We start from the raw sequence: 18226 nt of genomic DNA, 5'->3' as shown, positions 1-18226 counted from the left end.
GCTCACAGTTTAGGAGCAGATGTGGACACTTAAGTAATCATACTTAAATGTGATATAAGCTACAAGAGAAGTAAGTTCCAGGGATCAGAGTGCGGGGTATCTGGCTGTTCTGCAGATAAACAAGGAGAAAAGAACTTTCTCAGGAGGTGGAACTATACATACAGGGTTATGAAGGCAGGTAGGAATTTGGCACACTCACAAATAAGTAGCAAAGTTGAGAGGCTTTCGGTCCCGAGTGGACTGGTGTGTTGAAAAGCAGAGATACGGGAAGAGGGGTAGGGAGGGAGAAGGGGGGCGGAGGAAGGCAGAGGGGAGGGGAAGAGGGGAGAGGGAGGAGGAGAGGGAGAGAGAGGAGGAGAGGGAGGGGTAGGAGGAGGGGGAGGGAGGGAGAGAGTGGGAGGAGGAGTGGAAGGAAGCAGGAGGGAGGGGGAGAGAGAGGTGGAAGGAGGGAGAGAGAGTTAGAGAGAGGGAGGGAGAGGATGAGGGGAGGTCGGAAAAGTAGGGGAGGGAGAGGAGAGGGGAAGAAGAGGGGGAGGGGGGACACACGGGGAGGGGGAAGGGAAGGCAGAGGGGAGGGAGAGAGGTAGAGAGAGGTGGATAGGGGGAGGAGGGAGAGGAGGAGGAGGAGGAGGAGGAGGGAAGGAGAGAGAAGGAGAGAAATAAAAATGACCTCCAGCTCTGACTGGGGAGATTTGATGGAGAGCACGTATTACCTGAAGGGAGAGAATCAGCGCAGGATGAAGAACCGAGCAGACGAGCCGGGAGGGAAGGGAGTATCCGCGAATGTGCCTATTACTAACACTGGTAAAATGGTAAAAGTCACCCTCTGTTTCACTGTTTCATTACTCCTCTTTGTCTGTACCTTAAACTCATTTCCCTCTGGTCATATTTTTGAAGTTGTAAAACACATGCATAAGCTTCTGAAATAGAAGTGGATTGAGTCCAAAGACACCCAAGCCAAAAAAAAAAAAAAACTTGTGACAGTTATTTAGTGAAGTGATTCTCAAAAAATATTTTAGCAGAAGCACCTTTCTTTCAAATGTGCAAGTTCAAGGTGTGCAGAGGGTATGGGAAACAGCTTTGCCCCGGGACCAGGAGGAGGGTCCCATAGGTGGCTGCCCATGCCCCCTGCCCATCCTCCTCACTCCCTCCAGCCTCGCCCAACCTCAAGAAGGCAGCCTAACACTTCCCTTTCAGGGATAAGGAAACTGAACTCAAAGGCAGATGCCAACAGAAGAGAAAAGCCGGAAAGGCCAACCCATAGCAGAGATAGGGCCAGAAACACAAACTCCTCTTTGAAGAGCTGTGTTCAGGCGTGGGTGGAGTCAGCCCTGCCATCTTTCCTATGAGCGGAACGCGTAGAATGTCTGCGAAAGGTCTGCCTTGTGAAAAAGCGATAGACAAGCGAATAATCTGCCTTTCTAAATTGAGCAATAAATGTAAGCTTCGCAAACTCAGGGTTCATGGTGCCCATGCATTCCTGGGTCCCTCTCCGTGGCTCGGGGAGTATAACTGGGGAACGAGTACAAAAAGAGAGGAACCAAATGAGGAAACCAAGAAATGATGGCTTTTCCATTTTTGCTGTGAACCATGTGGTATGAAAGACATTGTTTGTGAAACAGAAACCCGGGCTTTTAGCAAGTATCTCTCATACACATTTGGCCATACTGCGCTGTTAATACCCGGCATGTCCTGGAGGGTCAAGCAGACACTTGACCCAAGGTGCACTGGGCAGTGGAAAATCACTCATTCCTCTTGCCTGCGGTCTTGTTGCAGCCTGACCCAGGACACTTGAACACCCGGCGGACTGCCCCACGACTCGGACAAGTGAAGGTCACGGGCAGGAGCAGAGGTGAGTACCTTCTGTCTGACTGCCTCAACTAATACCATTTCTATTTTTCCTTCTTTATTTTCATTGTCCTCACACAGGCCCTTCCGAGACTGACTTCGTGATACAAACAGTATACACATCAAGGATGGAATGATTCTCTCACTGATTAACCAAACCCTTGTTAGGTATCTGTGATAGGCCTGACAGGCCCCCACAAACCTGTCCAAAAATATCTAGAGTGGCTTGTGAGGATGGCCTTCCAGGAATAGTCATTGGACCGATGGTTCATACCAACTTCCGACTCAGCCTTTCAGTATTGTGAGGTGAATATTGTTCTCTCTGGAACCTGGGGTTGCATCTCTGAAGCCCCCTGAGACAGAAGAACTGGAGGCGTGCAGGGGAGTGGAAATAAAGGCAGGAGGACAGATTTGGGAGTAATGGTATGAAAATGTTCATGCATGCTTCTCGTATGTAGCAAAACCAAGCAATCCAGACAGCTGACTAGAAGTCTCAACTGGTGACGGGGAATGGCAGTGGAAATTTGTTTACCAGCTCTTCTTGATCTACAGAGTCTTTTCAAACCATCACCCTTGGCAGGACACGCCACATCTGTCTCTGCAGTCCCATGTGGGGGTGTGATGGAGCTTTCTGGACCTGACAAGCAGATCCCATCTTTACTTAAAATCTCGATATTCTATCCATATTCTATCGATATTCTATTAATTTTTCCATTAATTTTTTGACTTTTCAAAAGATGGCATCGAAATATGACCTCTGTTGATTATGGATGCCCCCTTTTAATTTTATGTCCACAGAGAGTGTCTCAATCTCCTTATCTAGGACCCAGGCCTGAGCCTGGGAGCAGCCAGTTTGCTTAGTTTGGTCTCCAAGGGCAGGGGGCAAGCCCAGGAGAGTCTAGCAGAAGGTGTCCTGTGGCCTCACTTTCTGCCTGTGTGGTTTTGTTTCTGTCATCATAAAGAGCATAACAATGGTCATTCTTTCTTTTTTTTTTTTTGGAAGATTTTGTTTATTTCTTCGACCGGGAGAGCACATGCAGAGGGAAAAGCAGGCTCCCAGTGGAGCAGGGAGCCTGATGCAGGGCTCAGTCCCTGGGATCATGACCTGAGCCAAAGGCAGATGCTTAACTCACTGAGTCATGCAGGCATCCCAGCAACGGTCATTCTATTCTGCAGTCTCTCCTTTGGCAACCAGCTGTTAACGTAGGAAGCTTTGGGTCTTTCTCTAGCACTAAAACCTACCATATCAATTATTCATTGAGTCTTTCCCCAGCCACGGTCCCTCCAATGGAGACTGACCCCAAGTATTCTTCTCTCACTTGGAAACATCAGAGTTGTCTTGCTGACCCTGCCTCTCCTAGGTCAGAAGGCTGAGGCCAAGGCAGAAGTTGGTCTCCCCATCAATTCCACCTCTCCTGCCTTGAACTGTCCTTGAGAACTTGTACCAGTAGCATCACAGTTGTTTTGCATTCCTACTAGGGATTTATTTCCTTCTTAAAAAGTCTGGCTCATTGCCATAGAATTTGGACTGGGAGGAAAGGTAAACAAATATATGCTCGGGCTTTACCTTGAACTTGAGCCCCTTGTGGGTTTTCTAAAGTTTTCCCATCATCTATTTAGTTACTGCGACTAGCATGCTTTCCATCTCATCTTGGATTTCAGCCTTTATCTCTTTGTTCATGAAGTTTACATTTTGTTGAGATTTGCAGAGCTTCTCAGGTGTTTTCTAAAACTTGCTAGTATTTCTCATAGTCAACTGTCAGCCCTAATATGCCCTTCCTCTGTTCTTGAATGTCACCAGCTCTTCTTGTGTGGCTCTGTACATTTCATTGGCCTTCTTTTTTTTCCCCCCATTTTGGTGGAGAAGAAATGTATCTGGACATTTGGTCAATGGGATAGGGGAATCTGATATTTACAGATAGCCTCAGTTGGCAGTGCAGATAGGATTCTGCTTTTCATCGTGTACCTTTATGAGTGACTTGTTAGGAAACTGCAAGAGTGACTGTCCTATTACTCTCCTAGAGGTACACATGAAATGACCAAGGGCTCAGAGATGGAAGCGTCATTCCCACTGCTTTTATCTGGAAAGCCAGACCAGGCTACAACTGTAAAAATACTTTCTCCATGACCACAGACAATGCTGGAATTCAGAGTTTCTGTCTTTAATCAATATTAGCTTTATTCATTTTGGTCTAAGTTATTCTCAATTTTTTCCATGAATTTTTGGTATGGATTAAGAATGGAGATGAACTCATTAATATTCACCTTAAAAACCCCAGTCTTTTAGCTGGAAGCAAGGTTTTGTCAGCCATGTTTACAATCTTCTTAGAAATAAGCTCTAATGGAAATCATATAATCTTAAAGAGACAATTGACTGTCAAAAGTATTTTAACATTTAGTGAAGAAAAATGGCACATTAAGCTACAGTATACGCCTGAGGGGGAAACCAGCTGCCATACAAGGGGCCCAGACGGAAAGAATAGAATAAAAATTAAAAGCCCAAGTCACTTTTAAAGACTGTGTCTTTCACAGTAGAAGATTAATTTAGAACATTAAGGGTCTATTCATCTGTGTTGACGGTTCCCTTTGTCATTCCATGTTCACCTTTAAGATGGTAATGGAACAGTCACTCTTACATTAAAAAAATTAAAACATTGGAACCTTCAGGAAAAAGGTCCCTGTGCTGTATGTTTATTCTAACCTAGTGAGGTTGGCAATTCGAAAAATGAGGAAGACATATCATAGTTAATCTCTTATGTGCATTTCAAAAACATTCAAACCTACATATGTCAGTTTTATGACAAAAAATGAAGACAAGTTAGTGTGTTTGAAGACTCAGCTCGTGCATAAGTAAAAGATACAGCTACGAGACCATTGTGATTCATTCTTCTAAGAAGTCCTAGCCAGGTTCATTTTAAGGAATTCTCAATTTTAGGCTATTATTGAATAATCTCTTGAAATTCTTCTCTCCAAGTAAACTCCCTTTATTGGACATCAAATACTAAATGCTTTGTGATTCTCTCTCTTTTTAAAGTAGGCTCCATGCCTATATGTGACATAGCAAAATGTAACACTTCTCTTTGAAGAAAGAGTATGAGAGGGGCACCTGCGTGGCTTAGTTGGTTAAGTATCAGACTCTTGATTTCAGCTCCAGTCCTGATCTCAGGGTAGTGAGTTCAAGACCTGTGTTGGGTCCCACACTGCGTGTGGAGCCTACTTTTAAAAAAAGAGAATGAGAAAGCATTTAATTTTTTTTTTCCTGAAAGCTTCAAAGTAATTTCTCAATAACAATTTCACAAGAAGGCTGCTGTTTTAGAAATCTGAAAATTACTAATCCATTTGTGGCTCACAAAACAATAACTGCATAATCACTAAAGGAAAACAATTTAAGAATTATCTACAGATGCAGTATTGTAGTAATTTTTAATTTGTTTAAAATAATTTAATTGAAAATTAAATCCAAGAAAGTAATAGTGTCTTAATCGGGCAGTGCATGCTAGAGTCGCATACTTAGCCAGAAAGACTTGTAGCCAGAATGAACATTAATCATATTATTTATCTTAGCTTGACAAAGCTCAGTATTATACATATTTTACATAACATTTATGTAACTTTAAATGTACACTATTAAAGTACACTTACTTTTATTTGGCTGATAAAATCCATTAAAATGTTTTAATTTTCTTTGACTTTTGGAATTTTTGTTTGTATAGCATAATTTATGTGTGTAATATTTTATCTTCTCTCTTGGACATTTATTACAGTAGTAATATATCTAAAAGTCTACAGCAGAGAGTTTAGATCGTCCACTTATTTGTAACTGAATTTGGGTTGATACACACCATACTATCTACCAAGGGTTTGGTCACCACCAATATTTCAAAAATAGGTTCAAAAGTCAAACACAACTAAATGTACATTTTGTGCATTTGAGTTAGGCTAAGACACAGGTGAAACTAAACAGCAAAGCGATTCTTAGTCTATATGAGAAATTAACTTTTATATCCTGATAATAAAAACCTCCATATAACTACCAAAAATTTAAGATAAATGTTTTAAAAGACATATCTTTGGATCTAGCTCAAATCTATTTTCTGTGCTTTACTCTTACAAATTTACTACCTGTAAAACACTTCCTGCTCTTGTCTTAGCAATGACTGGTTAACAAGGTTAACAATTATGTTATCACACTTATCCATTCAAGGAAAGCACAGAAAGGAGGCGCCTGGGAGCCTCAGTGGGTTGAGGCCTCTACCTTCCACTCAGGTCATGATCCCAGGGTCCTGGGATCCAGCCCCACGTTGGGCTCTCTGCTCAGTGGGGGAGCCTGCTTCCCCTTCTCTCTCTGCTGCCTCTCTGCCTACTTGTAATCTCTGTCAAATAAATAAATAAATCTTTTAAAAAATAAAAGAAAGAAAAGAAAAGCACAGAATGAATAATAGCAAGATGATGCTACATGTTTCGTTGAGATGGAAGGCTGGGAAAGAAACGAGCTTCCAGAACATAGCTGTTAAAGATATTAATGCTCTCTTATTTTGGGTAGGACAAGTATTGGTCAAGCTCATATGAAATGGATCAATTTTCTTTCATGTCTTCATCTAAAGAATGTCCTGCTAACTACATGTGAAGTTTGTATGAACTGATTCTTGGAAGACCACTGGAAAATATTGCTGACTTAGAGTCTAAGATGAGCGTGGTCGTGTCGTATCTGTCTTCTACAGCGGCGTGACATCTCTATGCTGTCATACGCCTTGTACTTAATCCAAAAGAGTAGGGAATGCTACAGGTAATGAAGCTCTAACGAATTAAATATCTGCCTTCTGAAAGTGTATAAAATTCAATAACTTAAGATTTAAAAATTTACTTCAAGGTACTGAGCTGGGTAGCTCAGTCAGTTATGCGTCTGCCTTAGGCTCAGGTCATGATCCCGGGGTCCTGGGATCGAGCTCCATGTTGGGCTCCTTGCTCAGCGGGGAGTCTGCTTCTCTCTCTACCCCTTTTCCCTGTGCATGATTTCCTTCACTCATGCTCTCTCTCTCTCTCCCTTTCTCTCAAACAAATAAAATCTTAATAAAAATAAAAAATTATCTCAAATTAAAACCAAACAGTAAATGCTTAAGCACCTCTTCAATTCAGAACTGTTTAATAACACCTCTGGCTAGTGAGCAAGCAAGGGGTACAAAACACTACTTGACTTTAGTCTCCAAGAACCAGACAAGGTAGGAGTTATGAACCAGGGTAGAAAAGCAGAAGAGTTTATGATCACTTCGGTCACAAAGCCTGTAACGACAAACACGAAGCTTCAGCCCCATTCCCATGATTAGAATCTTGTCCTCTCTCCCTATGTTGAGGAGCAGGAACAAGGCCAAGGCCCTTGCAGAACCGTGGTGCTCCCGATGGAGGCAGGACCTGCATCACCGACAGACAGAGTGCTCCCAGCCACCCACCAGTGCTCCGAGCTTTACGTTCTGCTATTCTTCCCTCTCACATTTATTTGCCATCATGACACACGAGGAAAGAACAATTACACTCAACGTTACTTATTATTACCATGAGCATTATTGTTACTATTATGTCACTGTACTTTAGAAGAAAAATAATTTGGGTTCAGAGGTGAATTATGGGAATTTGTAGTGTCGTTGTGGGATTATACAGATGAAGGAACCAGGAGCATAAAACAGTTAAGAACTTGGTAGCTTTGTTATACGTAACCAAGTAACATAGAAACATCCAGAAACCTTGGGTCTCACAAGATATGTTAGCCAAGTCACAGTCAGACATTCATGGCTGGTGGTGGACTCTGGAACTAGAGAGATCTGCATTTGGTCCCTGATCCCATCATGTACCCTTTATTATACCCATTTTAAAGATTGGTATAGCAATAGGGCCTACCTGGCAGGGTAGCTGTGATGTCTGAACGGTTCAGACATGGAAGAATTTAGCACAGTGCCTGATAGGCAGCAAGCCCTCAGGAGAGGTCAGCTACTATCAAACCTTCTGGGAATGAAAAGGAGCGTTCTATCTACTATAGCTTAAATTCCCGAAGTCTTGCAGGATGGAATGATGATTCTTGTCATGTGCCAGAGGTTTCTGTCTACTGTCTGATTGGATCCTTGCATCAGACTATGTGGGCTCATCGCCTTGAAGCAGAGACCTGAGACTCAGGGGTGGACACTCCATTGTACAGGGGAAACTCGCACTGCATCTGCCGGCTCTGAGGCACCACCTCAACCCACATCAATCAGTGTGGAAAAGGCAAGACAGGACAAGAATGCCCATGGCCGTGGTGTGTGTCATGAGACTCTGAGAAAGGGGACAGCCATACTAGCTGATGTGGTCAAGAAAGGGGGCCAGGACATAAACTGGTTGGGAAAAGATAAAAGGATTTGTCTAGATGATGGGAAAGGAGAGCACTCTTTGGTTCCAAGCCCTCACCCTTGGTCAGAGGATGTCTTGTGTGCCCTTGGAAGCCAGGTTCTTCTGTGTTGGCTGAGCTGACAACTGTCCTCTGTTCTGGGCTCACTGCAGCCCTGAGAAAGACTCAGTCAGCGTGAGAAGGGGAACTGAGTCAGGACAGAGAATCACTGCCCGTCTGCGCGGGGCCATCCATCCCTGATTCCTACTCAGACAGGGGGAGGCCAGGCCCACTTAGGAACCCCGACACTTGGAGCCAAACTGTGACACAGCATTTATAGCAGAAGCCTGTGAGGAAGCCTGGCCCTGCAGCGCCAACATCCTTGCTGGGAAGGGCAGACACTGGCCGCGGAGAGGGTGGGAACAGGTAGACTTCTGTTAGAGCTAGAAGGGGATTCAGTGAGTATCATACTCATTTTCCTTATTTTCTTGCTGAGGAGATGGGCTCAAGGGGACAAGAATGACATGCTCAGGCTAATGTACCAAATGGTAAGTCTCTTTCAAGGCTAGGACTTTGGGTTTTTGGGTTTTTAAACCAGCTCACAGCTAAGCTTAGATTGAGCGTGTACCCAAATCATCTGTAGAGCTTATTGAAAATGCAGATGTTTCAAGTCTTCACCTCACATATTCCAATTTAGGGCAACTGGGATGGGGCTCCAGAGTCTTCCTTCATTTTGAGAAAAACAACCCAAGTTCATACGGCCAAGCTCAAACTTTGGAAAAAACTTTTCTCTCTGACATGAAAAAAAATAGTGCCTTTCTAAGTCCTAAGAAAATATTGTAAAGGATGCAAGGACGGATTAGGTAAATATTTTAACAAAATGATAAAGAAGTGGAAAATGGTTCTCTGCAGTGTATTGACTCCTCCCAAAGGCCCCAAAGGCCCCTAAGGCCCGTGCATGTGTGTCAGGGTTGAAATACAGTACAAAGGCCAAGTTCAAACTGCTTCCCTCTCAGGGTGGTCAGAAAACACGTTGACATTTGTTGAGAACTTGGGAACTCCTTACAGTAACCAATGCCCATGGTTACGCAATGAAACATCCTTCCCAATAGCAGCCCCGTAGAAGGGCTTCCCATACTTAGGGCCTCACACTAAAACATAAAAGAGTGGTAAATGGTAAGAGGAAGTGCAAAGAAAACTTTTGGAAATAACCCCTTTTTCTTTTGCAAATGACAAAAGGAAACACTCCTTTGAGATCCTAGGTAATTCAAAAAGTACTTGGGTGGTAGGTCCGCTTGAAGAAAGAATGAGGCATCTGGCATGGATTTCTCTTGGTTCCTATGTTCTATCTAAATTTCTTGCTTTCCATTCTGTTTCTAGTGCTCTCCACAGGGAGCAGGGTCATGAGGAATGATTGGAAGCATGGGTTTCGGGATCAGATGGGGGTGTGTTCTCAGCTTGAACCGCCATATTGGTGATCTTGGAGATTCCATCTCTCTGGGTTTGCATTTATCCATGTGTATTTTCAGTGGTGACTCTACGGACACATGAATATGATGAATCCAGGTAAGGCCCAAACCCTTAGCATGCTTTTGACTCTCACATCTTACATCCATCAGCAATTCCTGCAGCTCTACCTGTGTTGTATAGTTTACCTTCTCTGCTCCCTCACCCTGGTCACAGACCATCTTTCCTCACCTGGGCTATTGTAATGGTTTCCAAATTGGTCTCCCTTTTTCTTCCTTTGCCTTGCTCCTTCTGACTTTTCTCAGAACAGCCAGAGCACAACACTCCTTGGCTCAAAACCTCCTCTGGCTTCAGGAAAACCAATCTTACCTATTGTACCTGCAGAATCCCACATATTTGCTCCATCCCCACCCAAAGATGACTGTTCTCATGTCTCACTGCCTCCTCTCTGGCCTGCTCCTTTCAGCTACTCGAGCCTCCTCACTATTCATCAAACATATCAGACTCATTTCTACCTCAGGCCATTTGCACTTCTTGTTTCTTCTGCCTGGATTGTTTTCCCTTCAGATATCAGCATTGTTCACTCTCTCACCTTTTAAGTGAGATATTCTCCATGACCCTATTTAAAATTGTGTCCCCACCCAACCCTCCCCACCTTCTTTCCTCACATTTTCCTTTTTATTTTTTTTTCACATTTTCCTTTTTAAGATAGTGGTTATCACCACGTTTCACATGACAGGTTTTGTGTGTTTGTCTTTTTGGCTGCCTGTTTCCTATCACATCATGGTGAATCTGGCTTGTAGAAGGAATAAATACTTAAATACTTGTAGAAGGAATATATAACCTATAATTATTTTCATTTCAACAAGTTAGATAAGTCAGTAACAGACAAGTGTGGAATCCTTTAAGTGAGAAAGATCTTGAAGAAGTGAGTTTTGTCTGTAAGTTGTTATATGGCATGTCTCACTATTTTCTGACCCTTACTGATTAGCGGAACCTGAAGGCCATAATTACTAACAAGTGATTTGGTGATGACCTTTCTTATTTCTTTTTTAATCTATTGCCATTCATTTGTTCTTTTGTATTTTTCAGGACAGACCAGGTTATATTGCGATAACAAAGGAACTATGAAATTTCAGTGACATCACACTGTAGGCTTCTAACTCACTCATGTCCAACTTGGTGCAGGGTGTGTTCTGCTCCACATGGGTTTCAGGGATTGAAGCTGGCAGAGACTCCACTATGTAGGATTTCTCTGACTCAAGGAAAGGAAGAAAGAGACTACAGGCTCACCCTGGGGCTTTCTGCCTCAGCCCAGAAGTGACACAAGCCTCTTGTGCTCCCATTTAATTTGGAGTGGCTCCCTCTAACTTCAAGGACTCTGTGAATTGTGGTCTCCTGTAGGCACAGAGCAGAAAGGAGAATGAGGACTGCTGAACCCCAGTATTGCCTGGCACTGTTTCAATTCAGTAGAAATTGTTTAGATGCTATATCTAGGACTCACATGCACTAATATTTTGATCCATTTGCTATAACCAAAGTGAAGTATCATAGAAAGAGAACCTTATAAAAAATCAGCAAAAAATAACAATCTTCATAGGTACACGAAACGCCAACATCCTTACTCAGTTTAAAATTGTATTTTCCACATATCCCTCTGTGGGCATTATTAAACAAACTTATAATCTTTTAAGTTGTTTTTCTTCTTCATCTTCTACTTAGCTGCACTAAAAGTTCTTCTGCTTCTGTAAATACCAGAATACAAAGAATGGCCCCCACCGTGTAGGAAATGGCCCAGGGCGGGAGGGTCTGTGTTCCAGGCTCTATGCAAGGAACGCTCACATGTTGTACCCAACTTAACCCTCACTGCGACTCTGGGAAGGTGACCTTATTTCCCTCTGTGACGTGCTCAGTGGTCACTGAATGACAAGGCAGTCGTGCTGTAACCAAAAGTCAAGTGTCTTGGACTCCAAGAGCTGTGTCCCTTCTAGGACAAAAATGCTAGTGTGGAAGACTTACTTTCGTAAACCAGGCAAAGCTCAACTCCACCAGGCAATGACAGCTCTAACACCAGAAAGTTCGAACAGGAAGAGGCCTGGAAAGAACCATGTTGGTTGGATTTCTTTTTTAAATGAATAATAAATGGAGCTCAGTGAGGGCCAGAAGGGGCCTGGATATTTTTACATACAGTGGGGCTGTTTCTTAAAAACAAACAAAAAGAAACTCTTGCTCAATAACTGCTCAGGCTTACAAAGAATCTCAAACCTACTAATCATTGCCGCTGAGGGTGATATGATTCTACAGGGTAGAGAAATGGGTGAAAGGGGACAGAGAATGTGTGTTGAATCTCCTGTCTATTTTCATTCATTCAACCAAACTATGTGGAGCTCCTGGCTCAGAGCCCACTCCCTCCACCCCATTCACTCCAGTATTTCAAAGGGATGGGATATGCACAGCGGAAAGGAGGGAGAGAGAGTCTCTAGACTCTAGAAAGCTCTGACCCTCTGGTTTCATTCTTGGATTCACAAAAAAATCAGGGTTTTTGTTTGTTTTCATCACTGTGTACTCAAGAGATTCCCCCCCCAAATCCCCAGAACTCCTACCCGAATGCTTGATGTCAGTTAAACCGGGAAGTTTGGCTTTTTCTACCCTGTCAGAGGGCATCATAAGGTTCCCTCTTGGAGGGCATTTCTCCCGGAATCTAGGTGTGTGGGAATTCAGCATCGTCCTATCCCCCACCCCCACCCCCACCCCACAGCCTTGCCTGGCCACCCAAGCAGTACCATGGAGCTCTGGTGGATACTGACTCCCTGATGCCAGACTGAGCTCCAGGCATGTGGTGGGGAGGAAGCATAACCTCATTTTACACAGACCAGAAGAATCTGAGAGTTGTCGCCAAGGGTCTGCTGTTATCCTCTCTCCCTAACATGGGGTCTCGTGTTGGGGGGAGCTGTCAGTAGGGATGGAAAGAAACTATGTTCATAGAAGAATTCCCAAGGTCGGTCAGCTCCATTGCACTGTGGGTGATGTTGGAAGGTGTTGGAAGGTGGTACGGGAGACAGGCTGAGAGCTAGGTGAGCAGACCCCGACATGAAGTTTTCAATCCTTCACTTAAACTCAGGAATGGTAGAAATACGGGGAGCTGCAACACAAACAAAAGCTCCGAGAGTAGCTTGGACCGTTAATGTGCATGCCGGAGAAAATGGAGAACCTTCCGTGTGGGATCCCAGAGGATAATTCACTTCTGCTGTGATAGATGCTGAAACTTGGAACCTCTGTCCTTCCTCTTCCTTTGGGCCAAATCAAACCCAAACCACCTGAGAGAGCGTATGTGGTTCATAGGACTCACGACATAAGGAGCAGATGGGCTGGTCTTGAAACTGACAGCTCAACTTCCTATAAGGAGCGTCTTTGCCCAGAACACAGAACTGTGGAGGCAGTTTTGAGAGGCATTCAGGCGTGGCTTCCTGTGTGTGCCTCCATGGGCAAAGAGGAGGCCAGCACCAGCTGTCCCCTTGCTAGGGACTAGTAAGGGAAACAGGAAGCAGGCAGGTAGGTCTGGCTTAAAGCCTCACCTAAGCAGGACAGGAGCCAGGGGAGGCTGGGAACCCTTTGGGGAGCCCTTTGAGGATTCCTGTGGGCCTCTAACAAGGAGGCCATGAATGTTTTGGCCTGCTTCCCACCCCTAGAAGCCTGCAGCTGGGCAACTGCCTGGCTGCGGAGGACAGGTTGTAAGCAGGGGCCCAGCACACCTCCCGGACCTGTGCACTGTGGTCCTGTTTCTGCTGTGTTGTTCTGCGTGTGATGTTCTTGTTTTGTTAGAGTGTGTGCTTTTTGTTGTTTCTTGAGACCAGATGAGTGCTGGGGGCATCAGGAAGGATGCTCTGTGAGCCGGACTGTGAATCCATGTGGCAACACATCTCATCAGACCCAAGAAACCAGCCATCCTTAGAAGGGCCTCTAGAAAACCACAGGGCACAAACCCTTGTGATGAGCTCATTTTAGACTTAGAGAAGAAAAGCGAAAAGAGGTCAAAGAGTGTGTTTATAATTCATTTCCTTCCCTTAGTGTTCAGATCTCCCCCAAACATGGTAGAATTATGAACAGGACTTAGCAGTGGCACAATACATTAACCAACCAGCAAGTGCATTGGAAATTCAGCCCTTTGCCCCAATGTCTTCCTCCTGTCCTTCGCATGCAGTCAAATTTCCTCCCGAACCCCCTCCACTTTCCCCTCGTGGGTCAGAGATAACTTGTTTCTCAGAAATGTAACTCTTGGAAAGGAGAAAGTCTTTCCCAATTCAGCCAGACAGAGTCCTTTGTTCCCATTTAAACTATCTTTTGCTTATTGATAAGCACCCGTGTCCCACTGGACAGAGGCTATTAGCAGGGACTTCTCTGCTTCATACTTCCTGGGTACAAAATAACCTTTGGTTTCAAGGCCAAGTCCCATTGCTGTGTGATCTAATGGCTCCTCTCAACCTTGAAAAGCAGGTTGCCTAGTGATTTCTTCTGCAAAATGACAATTTTCTTCTTCATTCTTGAGTGATGGCATATTTACTTGAGCTGTTTGCTCTTCTCCCTTAACATTTTTCCTTCCGGCTTTCTGAGAAGTCAATTCTCAGTACTTTTCCTGCTCCTTTGAAAGCCGCCCCCGCCCCTTTATTTCTCAGGGAACTTCTGAGAGTTTGAGCCTTCTGAGCCTTTGGCCATTAGCAGGTTTCTTTTATGGTCCCAGCTATGGTTTCCTTTTTTATTAGCGTATCTTTTTTTTTTTTTTTTTTTTTTTTTTTGAAACACAACAGGAACTGACACTGGCTTTATTATCTGAAATTCCATTGCACAGGGACTGCTCTCTTTTCCAAGACTTGCCGAAAACACAGATGTGTCCTGGAAATTAAAACAACTTGCTGTGGATTTCACATGAACGTGAAAATGACCACTATCCCATCCTCCGGAGAGGAGAGATTTTAATGGGGAAGAAAAAAGACATGGTCAGTGGTTAGTGGGGCCACTTCATAGGGCGGAAGGGCTGACCCAGCCGGCGGGGCATCAAAGGCAGAGGAAGGATCTGGCAGCTCAGATGTCTGACTTCGGGAGGCTGGGGCTCTCCCATCCAGCCGTGCTGCCCTCACATTCTGGCTCCTTGCTCTCCCTAGGGGGGCAGGCTGTGACTTGGCTCCCACAGCGGTGGGCTGAATGTCAGCTGGGAGGCACCCCGCCTGCACCTTTGCTCTGAACTCCTCTTCCCTGCACGCCTGCACGGGCAGGAGGGGTGATTGAAACCCTAGATCGGGGCTTTCTGCTGGTAAGCAGGGCATCCAGATGGTAGAGCTAAAAACAAATTGCGAGTGTAGACTGGCCTGGCAGCGGGAGAGAGAATGTTTTTTCTATCATTCATAAAAGCCAAAGAGGGGAGAGGGCAGAGGGTGAAGGAAGACTGTGGGATGGGCAGCTGCGGGTCTCACGGGTGCTGGGGCTCTGATCCTCAGGCCACACCCAGACCCCCTTGCAACTCACAGAGGAGGCTCCGTTAGGGGTGCTGGTGGTTATGGTCTGGGAAGGCCCCCTTATAGGGCTCCTAAAAGATGAACAGCATAGAGAAGAAAATGAAAACGAAAAACACTTTATTTGAAAGACTTTAAGGTTTATTATCAAAGCACACTGATAAAGCTGTCTGGGGTGGGGGGGTGAGGGGGAGAAGCAGAATTTTGCTGCATTTCCAGGCCAGAGCCTCTAAAGATTCACCTGACAGTAGTGTCTGTGAAGACACTGGAGCCTCCTGTCTGCTGTGACAGGGGTGACCGTGGCTGGGTCTCATGAGCCCGGGACTGGGGTAAACCATGACTGGGGCCACTTGGAGCAGGAGTCAAGGAAAGCGATGGAGGCCTTCGGGGATGATGGAGAGCAGATCCCGGGTCGGAGCGTGGACTGAGTATGGTGTATATCCATTGCAAAAATCCCTGTTTTGATGGTCCTGCTATGGCGTAGGGAATGATACTCCCAGATCAAAGGGTTGTAACGAGGATTGAGTGGAATCGTAAATACGACATGCTCAACCGAGCCTCTGGCACGTAGGAGTGGCTGAGTGCATTTTGGCTCATGCCGTCCGTACTGAGCCAGAAGCATGGTGTGCGTGCCCATGTGCAAATGTGTGTGGGGGCACATGTGTGTGCCTGTGTGTGTTTTGCACGAGTGTGTGCATCTGTGTGTAAAAGGTGGCCAAGATGAGTACAGAATTAGCAATGCTTCTGACAACGAATCAGTGGTTCTCCTGTTTCTCCACACTCTGTGTCAACCGGGGCTGCCGCCAGCCCCTCCTCTGAACATCCACCTCATGTTCTATATTTCTCATGGTCTAGCAAGACTTGAGTAACTGGTCATCTTTGCAGTTTTGAGATGAAAATATCGCATCCTTCAGGCCAGAAATCAGACGTATTCTTTGTAGCTGTAGCCGGAGACTGGGGGAATCCTTTCTGTTGAGTTCACGCTGTCGAGGCTGTCTGAGAGGCGGTGACGCTCCTAAGGAAGCCCCTTTGCCAAGAGGAGCCCCCTGAAGTGGGACGAAGCCATCCAGGATTTGGTATTTTTGTGGAGAAATGCATTAATGTGGCTTTTTGTGATTTGGCCTTGGCAGGATGCGGTGTGCCAGAAGGTTCTCTGGTCCAGCTGTGAGGCTGCCTCTCACATGCCTCTCACATGCCCGGGAGTGTGTGGTGAGACCTGGTGCAGCCAGCACCGAGCGGGTGCAGGGGGACCCTTGGTGGCCAGTCTCAGAGACACCCCCTTCCATGGGTTGGGGAGTGTGCTTCATGCCCACTCACACAGGGAGAGGCCACAACTCCTGGTTGCCAGGGAGGAACACAATGGAACTTACCCCAGTCTTCAGTATGTCTTCTTAGGGGGTTCCTTTGTTTCTAAAACCTCCAGAATGCACACTTCATTCCTCCTCACAATGCTTTCATCTAGATACGTCTATGAGGCTAAGAATAAGAATTCTTTTTTTTTTTTTTTTTTTTAAGAATAAGAATTCTTGAGAGGCTTCTACGAGGCTAAGAATGAGAGTTGTTTGGAAACGCAGCAGGACGTGAATATACGTTCTGTTCTCAGCACTGTGTGGAAGATCTCCATTCTGGCTCTGTGTATTGTTTGGTTGTCCTTATATACCATATTTTAAATTAAACTATGAAAGAGCAACAGGTAACAGGCAGAGATGGTCAAACCATGTAATAAAAGCCATCGTTGCTGGTAACTCACTCAGACAGAAATGAGCCCTGGGCCCATGTGCTAAAGCATCAGGCTTCCCTGAATTTTTTCTGTATATTACAGGATCTTGCTCTGAAGGGTCATTGGGATTTACCTAGTTGGGTTCAAGGTAGAACAGTCTGTGAGGAGGCTAAGAGTATAGCATATGCCATTGAGCTCATGGACTCTGAGCCTCTGGGTCAAAATCCGGTTCCTGATCTCTCTGGCCCGAGAAGAACCAAGATAAGGATAACAATAGTATTTGCCTCCGAGGGTTTTACAAGGATTAAATGAGCTCAAATTTGTGAGCTTTATGTAGTGTTTGTTATGACTCAGGACTGTCAGAACACAAGGTAAGAATTTGTTGGAAATGACTCTAACCCATCTCCCACAAGGAGAAATACAAGTCTTCCTATTTCTGTATCTACTTACATACATTGAATATAAAGGCTACACAGTGAATTCCTGCATTCAGCTCCACATCCTTTTCATCGAAAGACTACTGATAACCCTTATCAATCATGACCAGGAGAATAATTTCTTGTCTGTCTTCTGTTCCAGCTCCAGAGGACTCTTTCTTGTGTGTCTGTATCTTAGCAATCCATTCCTGCTCCATCAAAATGCTGAAGTATCTGCTTCCTGCTCCAGCATCCCTCCGAGCCACAGCAAGCTAGCAGCCAGTACCAACATGCAAAAAACACTATCTTTAGGAACTTGACGTTTGATAATGAATTTTCGCAAAAGGAATGATTTCCTGCCAGTTGTCTCCGCCTCTCATTTACCACTGTGTTTCCGCTTAAGCACAAATAAATAGAGTAAAGCAAACGTATAAATGAATGGAAATGGTGGTCCTCTGACTGTGGGTTATAAGAAAGAACACCATGTGCTGCTGTAATTTTGTCACTTTCTAACCAGAGAGAGTTCTGTGGTCATTCTCTTGACCTAATATATGTTCTACCATAATTAGTATACTCTATGTGCTACTTGAAGTTCTAGCAATCTGAGGGACCGCTCCTCCAACCCCGATCTACACAGCATAAGACCCTTCCTTGGTAATAACGTGAAATATGCTTCCCCCTTGGTAAAGGTACTTAAGAGAATTTTTACTTTGCCCATTCACTTCAATGGGAGCCCTGAAGCAGTGGCAAAGTCTATGTGGAAATGTTTGCTTTTTTCTGAATTTTTTTTTTTTAAACAAAGCTCATAGATTGCTTTTATAACTTAAGAAGAAAAGCATTAAGGAGGGGGGAAGAGTGGAAGGAGATGTGACTGTGATCTTGGAGCCACGTCACTGTTGTTACTAACTCACCT

General features: G+C 44.8%; 1 long non-coding RNA gene across 3 annotated transcripts; it reads left to right on the top strand.

Moving 5' to 3' along the window:
- Positions 1 to 1336: 1336 nt before the first annotated feature.
- On the top strand, positions 1337 to 17741 carry LOC131811341 (uncharacterized). Of its 3 annotated transcripts, XR_009345893.1 has the most exons (5): positions 1337 to 1439; positions 1777 to 1852; positions 9584 to 9769; positions 14517 to 14664; positions 17477 to 17741. It is a non-coding gene; the product is annotated as an uncharacterized LOC131811341 (long non-coding RNA). The 3 variants fall into 3 exon arrangements; XR_009345894.1 differs by lacking the exons at positions 1337 to 1439; positions 1777 to 1852 and adding an exon at positions 9384 to 9465; XR_009345892.1 differs by lacking the exons at positions 1337 to 1439; positions 1777 to 1852 and having other exon boundaries at positions 9489 to 9769.
- Positions 17742 to 18226: the final 485 nt, after the last annotated feature.

This window comes from Mustela lutreola, chromosome 11 (assembly GCF_030435805.1).
Source record: "Mustela lutreola isolate mMusLut2 chromosome 11, mMusLut2.pri, whole genome shotgun sequence".
Taxonomy (NCBI): domain Eukaryota; kingdom Metazoa; phylum Chordata; class Mammalia; order Carnivora; family Mustelidae; genus Mustela; species Mustela lutreola.
This window is presented reverse-complemented; position numbering and strand designations above follow the sequence as displayed.